The sequence below is a fragment of the Danio rerio genome, chromosome 6, assembly GCF_049306965.1.
Source record: "Danio rerio strain Tuebingen ecotype United States chromosome 6, GRCz12tu, whole genome shotgun sequence".
NCBI lineage: Eukaryota > Metazoa > Chordata > Actinopteri > Cypriniformes > Danionidae > Danio > Danio rerio.
In genome coordinates this window covers 62,077,501-62,085,000 of record NC_133181.1, presented here as the reverse complement: position 1 = coordinate 62,085,000, position 7,500 = coordinate 62,077,501, and the positions used below count along the sequence as shown (strand labels likewise).

Genomic DNA, 7,500 nt, shown 5'->3' with positions numbered 1-7,500 from the left:
TGAAGTAAATTAAATTAACTATTAAGTGTTTACAAAGGTAATGTGTGAAAATTGGAGGAAAAAAAGTGTTTTATTGTAGATGCGAGAACATGTTTCTGTAACATTGTAGTGAAAAGTGTTGTGAAATATTTAGCTAAAACATCTTTTGATTGATGTTAAAGTGTTTTTATTCTTTATTGTAAATGGAAAAACTGCATTTAAACACAAAAAAACCTATTTTAAAAACAGTTTAAAATGCATTTGATGTTTTATATTTAAATAAATTGACTTATATAAAATGCCTTTGAACAGTTCTTGAAGAAACACATTTGACACTGAGAAGGTACAAAAGTGTCTTGTCACTCTAGTCGTATCTTAATGGATCAGATTTGTACCTTTGATGAAGGAACAATAATGTATCTGCAGGTTTTAAAAACTAAATGTATTTGGTTTCTCATGGTACAGATCATGTCCTTAAAGATACAAACTGCAATGGTGTACATTTCTTTGGTATACGTTTCTTTGTCTTAAAGTACAATTCTGCTCTATAAAAAGGTACTGCCCCAGTGACAAGGGTTTGCACCTTCTTTGGTACAACATGGTACCATTTTTTCTAATAAGAGTGTATAATGATTTATCAATATTTGAAAAGGATTCATAATTTTACATTGTGATCATTTTGCATAATGCATTTATTAATGTAATGTTTTTAAATTATTATACAAAGTACAAAAATGCTGAGTTTCACATAATTCCTCCATGTTGTCCCAACACAAATTGATTAGGTTAACTTAACTGGTTTAACAAATTTGAGTGGACTGAACATAAAACAATGAAGTTGTTAAAATAAATAAACTAAATTCTTGAAAACTCAAGAAAGTTAATTTCAAACAATCAGCCAAAATATCCAGCAAGAATATTTCAGTGTAATGAACAAATTACATGCATAAATGAATACAATAGAAGATACACATGAAATAGACTGTGATTTATTTTATAATGACATTCAGACGTCTTAAGTCAACACATACATTGTGAGGAATCTATTTACGGATGGATTTCCCTCAGTGGGTTCAAAGAATTAAGTATTTTATCACTAAAAATCACAAACCTTTATGCTGCCTTCTGTTTTCTTGAGCTCCTGAAAATGTCACGTGGCTGCATGTGGAAATACTGTCATCATCATGATAAAACCACAAGAACGCAATAAAGTATAACGTTTGACGGTCGCTCTTGATAACGAACCGACGCTAAAGTACCAATTAATAGGACGAAGTGTTGTCGCCCGTGAGTAAATCAATAACGCGACTTACCATAATATGTAAAATGGCGGTTTAACGGTAAATTTTAAACATGCGCATGCGCTGTACTCTCTCCCTCCAAAACGACAAGGTTGATTATTAGAAATAGCAGTGTTCAGATACTATAGTAAAACTAAAGTAAAATTTAATTTAAGGCCGGAAATAATAGTAAAAATAATCTACTAAAACAGTATGAATGTAGGCTGTGTATAGCCTATTAGAAATTAAATTTCACTTGCACAAATGATATTAATGCAAGATATAATACGTTTTCTTGGTTGGTTTTTATACATTTAGCCTACATGCTCTACATCTTTGCTTAGCCATGTTTTGGACTTCATCACTTGCACTTCTAGATGATCATTTGCAATACTACCCTCAGACAAACAGCAGGAGAAGCATGTTGTTTTTGGTTTGTGTGGAGCTTAATGTTAGTTAACTTAAAACTTTGGCTAAATGCCGATAGCCTTGCTTAAGGTCAGCCTTTGTTAGTGGATTACAGCAAAACACCTGTAACCGGACACACTGAGCTCAGTCTGTGCTTTCAGCCCTTATCAGTCGACAACAAACCCTGCAGACCATCTAGTGCTCATTCAGCAGCACTGAATGCAGACTAGTAAGGGGTCGAACTACTGATGGAGAGAGACGGAAATGAGGGAAAGAGGCATACATGCATTAGACAAGGACTGTATTATGAGACAAATTTTGTTTTATTGATCACCTGGATTAGGCGACGCAGTGGCGCAGTAGGTAGTGCTGTCGCCTCACAGTGAGAAACTCACTAGTTCGAGCCTCGGCTGGGTCAGTTGGCATTTCTATGTCTGCGTTTGCATAGGTCTTCTCCGGGTGCGGTACAGGTGAATTGGGTAGGCTAAATTGTCTGTAGTGTATGAGTGTAAATGAGTGTGTGTGTGGATGTTTCCCAGAGATGGGTTGCAGCTGGAAGGGAATCCGCTATGTAAAAAGCATGCTGGATAAGTTGGCGGTTCATTCCACTGTGGCGACCCCAGATTAATAAAGAGACTAAGCTGAAAAGAAAATGAATGAATGAAGGAATGAATGAATGATCACTCAGATGTTTTGATACAACCTGATCATACTGCTGTCAAAATTAATTTGAGGGTCCCAAACCCACATGTTATTTTCCCAAGTTCTACTCACAGTAAAAGGTATTACCTATTTAAAGTCTGTGTGAAATTAATTATTTCCAATGTTTATTTAATAACATTAAAAATAAAATTTTCAATATTTAATATACTTAATATTGCAAGTGCATTTATTCTAGGTGAACAATTAATCTGTGCAAGCTAAAATCAATTTACAATGTTTAATTTGCTAGCACATATTTTTATTCTTTAGGTGAACGATCAATTCTGTTCGTTTTGGTAATCTTCATCAGAAACCTTTTCTGCGTTTGGATTGGCCTCTACTCTGATGATGTCAGTTTGACACTTCAGCCACAATACTCTAAGCCACGCCCCTCTTACCATTAGTTAAGCACAAAGAAAGCCCTGCCCCCTACTCAATATTCTTTTTTTAAATGGACTAACATTAAAATATTGAAATAAAAGACTCCAGTTCACATAGATTTAAGTTTATCCCGACTATATTCATACTATACAAAATATTTGTTCACAACTTTTCCAATTGAAGGCAAATATAAATATTATTCCTATTTTAAAAGTCTGTGATTAAGGATTATTCATTGCATTACTTTTTAATGTATCAGCTGTTATGAATGTATTTTTTAGTAAATGTACAAATGCATAAATTAATAAATGCACTTGTCGCCACTTACTGGTGGTTTAAGGTAGCGGTGGGAAAATTAAGCTATTTAAAGAAGAATTTCAAAATGTTCAGAACATAACATGCTAGTGACACCTGCTGGTCAAAACAATGTAAATGCAACAAAAAATTAGCCAAAACATGGATTAATTTGGCCTTTTCACACAAATCTCTCCGTATAGTAGAGTTCTACACACCCTACAGTAAACTCAGGGTAGGTAACTATGTTGTTGGTTCATTTGTTTGGTTCAAACACACTGTAGTGACTACTATAAATGATTATTTTATAAATTTCTGTAAAACATTTTTATGCGAGTACATTTATCCTTATTATTAACATCCTAAAAAAATACTGGGTGGATCAAATATGCAAAAGCCAACGTTTAGTTTTGTTTTTTTAATTCAATATAAATTGCGTGCATGTTTGGCTAAATTTTATAGTTAAAACAACCCTGCATTTTTAATATTCATTTATTCAATTTAAATTATTTTTTTGATTATTTTGATTTCAATTATTATTATTATTATTATTATTATTATTATTATTATTATTATAAATTATTCGATTGCTATTATTATTATTATCATTATTATCATTATTATTATTATTATCATAAATTATTCGATTGCTATTATTACTATTATCATTATTATCATTATTATTATTATTATTATTATTATTATTATTATTATTATTAATTAAATTGCAACTTCAAATCTAGGCCTATTATTATTATTATTATTATTTATTATTATTGTTGTTGTTGTTGTTATTATCAATTGCAATAATAATAATAATAATAATAATTATTATTATTATTTTTTTAAATAATATTATTAATTCAATTTGCAACTTCAAATCTAGGCCAATTATTATTATTATTATTATTATTATTTTAATTCGGTTATCATTATTTGTTTTTTATTAATACAATTTCAATTAAATTATTATTATTATTTATTAGTATTATTATTAGTTACATCATCTTCCTCTTCATCATAATGAAAGTTTTAGAGTAGAGATGCTGCAGGAATGACGCTGTCCAGCAGGGCTTTCTCTCTCTTTTTTTTCTTCCCCTTCAAGAAAAACAAAAAGTGGACTTCCTGTTTCGGGGTGGTCCAGGAGTCTGCAAGGAGGAGGAGGAGGACTCGCATTCTCGCGCTGCAGCTCAATATGGAAACTCTCCCCTAAAACACAACTTTACACCAAACTTCAGCGGAGTTTGTCTTCATCTGAGAAATATTCAGCGGAGAAGATTCATTCACACATTTAGCGCCTCTAACAACATCTGTGTGAGCGTGTGTGTGACTGTGTGTGTGTGTGTGTGTGTGTGTGAGGAGAAAGAGGGGCTTTATTGGAAATTCTCGAACCCCCATCGGGACGCTCTCGGCTTTCAGCTCCGCAAGTTTTCCAGGGAAAAAAGTGGAGTTTTTTGGGATCACCGTAAGGCCACACACACACTGATGAAGACTGGAGCGGGTCTGCAAAGGTAATGCGCTGGGATTTCATTTTATATTCGCTAGAAAGTGAATTCTAACAATAAAACGCATGGTTGAAAAGTCTAAACAAGTGTAAACTGTAAAATAAATGTGTGTTTGCCCATATTTGACCCGACGTTGAGTTGAAACAACTCAGAGTCTGTGAATTAATCTAAAATACGCTAAAAATGTGGGGTGGAAAACGTGTAAAACTTAAAAATAAATTAATAAAATTGGGTTTCGTGAATATTTGACCCAATGTTGAGTTAAAGAAATAGAGTTGTAATCTAAAAAACGACAAAATATTCACTTCATTCCCTTCACATTCATTTCTTGATAACACTTTGGGTGGATTTAACATGCTGATTTCTTTAACTTTATGCACAAACCCAAATGTTGGGTTAATTAAAAAAACTAAAGTATGTCTTAAACTTTTAAACCCAAAAGTTTGGTTTGTTCACATTTGACCCAACGTTTAATTAAAGCCACCCTGTGTCTAAATAGTAATATAAATACTTTAAAATATTCTCTCTAAAATCCCAGTTTAATCTCATTTACAAGATCACTTTGCATTCTTAAGAGTGCTGGGTTGTTTTATCCCAATGGTTGGGTCAATATGAACAAAACATTGGTTTGAAAAGTGTATTGTAGCTGTGTTTAATTTAAAAACGAACTCAATGGTGCGTGCTTGACCCAACGTTGGGTTAAAAGTGTGCGTAGCTCACGTTTAATGCGCAGAATGTGTGTTTTATCAGCTGTTTGGTGTGAATGGGATCTTCAGTGCTGGAGTGTTAATCGAGTGGAATGTTTGCGTATTGATTAACAATCCAAACATGTGTGTCTATTACACACTCGGCTCTGAGGGTCTCTTGAGTAAATGCTGAGAACAAGAGTGTTTAATAAAGCTTGTTGGGTTGTTTTAATCTAATATAGACGAACGGATCCGCTTGGTTACAAAGTGACATTTAAATTCAGTGCGAATTAAGTTTAACCCATTATTAACCCAGCTTATTTTCTAGTATTGTTTAAATTGCCAGCGCAAACGTCAATCACTGTGTGTGTGTCTGTACAAATTCACTCTTAAAAACATGCTTGGTTGTCGTAGCCCAATGTTGGGTCAAATACAAACATCTGTTGAGTTAAATACTTTGAATAAAACTGACAAAAATAACCCAATGTTGTATTCGTTCATACTTTACACGACGCTGGATTGTTACGACAACCAAGCATTAGTTGGAGTGCCGTTTTAAAGTCAGTTGCATTGGTGTTTATGGGAGAGTGTGTGTCTGTGTGTGTGTCGGTGGTCTCTCGGGGCTCTGCTGTGTGTGTTGGTGGTCTCGCGCTCATACACCGCAGACACACACACACACACACACACACACAGTCTAAAATCTGCACTGGGAAATATTCGTTTGCATGCCTAAATGTGTGTATTATGCATATCTATTGCATTTGTTTATATACAGTGCTGATCAGATGAGTTGAGTCCTCACAAATCTTCTTTACAGTATTTTAATTTACAGTAATATATCTGGGCAGATACATTAGATTAATCAGTAGAAAAGACAAATCTGATGAACTAATCTAACAAAAACAGTGAGGATCACAGTGCAAACATTTATATAAAATTAATATGACTGGAAATCAAGTGAAATGTTTTTTTAATAAGCATGAAAAAATCAAGATAAGCATAAAAATATACATTTTAGTTTTATTTTTACAATTATATTTATTTTTATTTTTATTATATTTGATTCCTCAAGATGTTTGTTGACTAAACTCTCTTTTTTAATGAATATATCTTTAATAAAGCTGTTTTGTTTAAATACACTACTAGATTACTGTCTATATTAACTAAGAAGTGGATACAAACGTTAATTTTGATAATGGGTGTGTTTATATGTTGTTGTGGTATTTTGTTGCGTTGATAGTTGGTGATTATTGTGCAGGTCAGTCTGCTCTTCACAGGCCGTTTCTCAGCAGCTGTTTCGTGTAACGGGAAATGCTTGAAGTGCCGAATATCTTTTCCAAATGTGTGTGTGTCTGACCTGAAGCCTTTAAAGGGAAACACCACCAACTCACTGTTAACAAATAATTCAGGGTTCCACACATTCCTTCATGTTGTCCCACCACAGATCGATTAAGTTAACATAATTGTTTTTACAGATTTAAGTAGATTGAGCATAAAAGAATTAAGTTGTCCCAAACAAATCTCAGGAATTGTGATGTTTCAGCTTGTTTTAAATTGAGTTGGGATAATAAGAGCAAAAAAGGTGCTTTGCGTGTCATATTACCGTATGTTAAACACTGTATATGTGTCTGAAATTGTACAAATATATGAAATATATAGTAACAATCCATATTAAAACTTCACTCTAAAAAAAGGCTATATCTATCTATAAATTATCTATCTATCTATCTATCTATCTATCTATCTATCTATCTATCTATCTATCTATCTATCTATCTATCTATCTATCTATCTATCTATCTATCTATCTATCTATCTATCTATCTATCTATAAATTATCTATCTCTATCTATCTATCTATCTATCTATCTATCTATCTATCTATCTATCTATCTATCTATCTATCTATCTATCTATCTATCTATCTATCTATCTATCTATCTATCTATCTATCTGTCATCTATCTATCTATCTATCTATCTATCTATCTATCTATCTATCTATCTATCTATCTATCTATCTATCTATCTATCTATCTATCTATCTATCTATCTATCCATCCATCTATCTCTCTATCTCTGTCTGTCTGTCTGTCTGTCTGTCTGTCTGTCTGTCTTTCTGTCCGTCTGTTTATAATTGTATTTTAAACGCACAGTATACCCTTTAAAATGCTGGGTTAGTTACACCCAAATTGGGTAATACATGGAGAAAATCATATGGGATAAATTTAGCCCTATACATTTAATTAAAAAAATTAACCCAGCA

The 7,500-nt window shown here is 32.7% G+C and overlaps 1 protein-coding gene and 1 long non-coding RNA gene across 6 annotated transcripts in view; one reads left to right on the top strand and one right to left on the bottom strand.

Moving 5' to 3' along the window:
• Positions 1–1,340, bottom strand: part of LOC137495897 (uncharacterized) — a 64,288-nt gene extending 62,948 nt beyond the window's left edge. For all 4 annotated transcript variants that reach the window (XR_011015880.2, XR_012408328.1, XR_012408330.1 and 1 more), the window contains exon 1: positions 1,091–1,340. This is a non-coding gene — a long non-coding RNA (uncharacterized lncRNA). The remainder of the gene's footprint in view (positions 1–1,090) is intronic.
• Positions 1,341–4,176: 2,836 nt separating this feature from the next.
• gli1 (GLI family zinc finger 1) overlaps positions 4,177–7,500 on the top strand; it is an 86,845-nt gene continuing 83,521 nt past the window's right edge. The window contains exon 1 of one of the 2 annotated variants that reach the window (XM_073952638.1): positions 4,177–4,555. The gene's annotated coding sequence lies outside the window, so the exon portion shown is untranslated. 2 annotated transcript variants of the gene reach the window in all.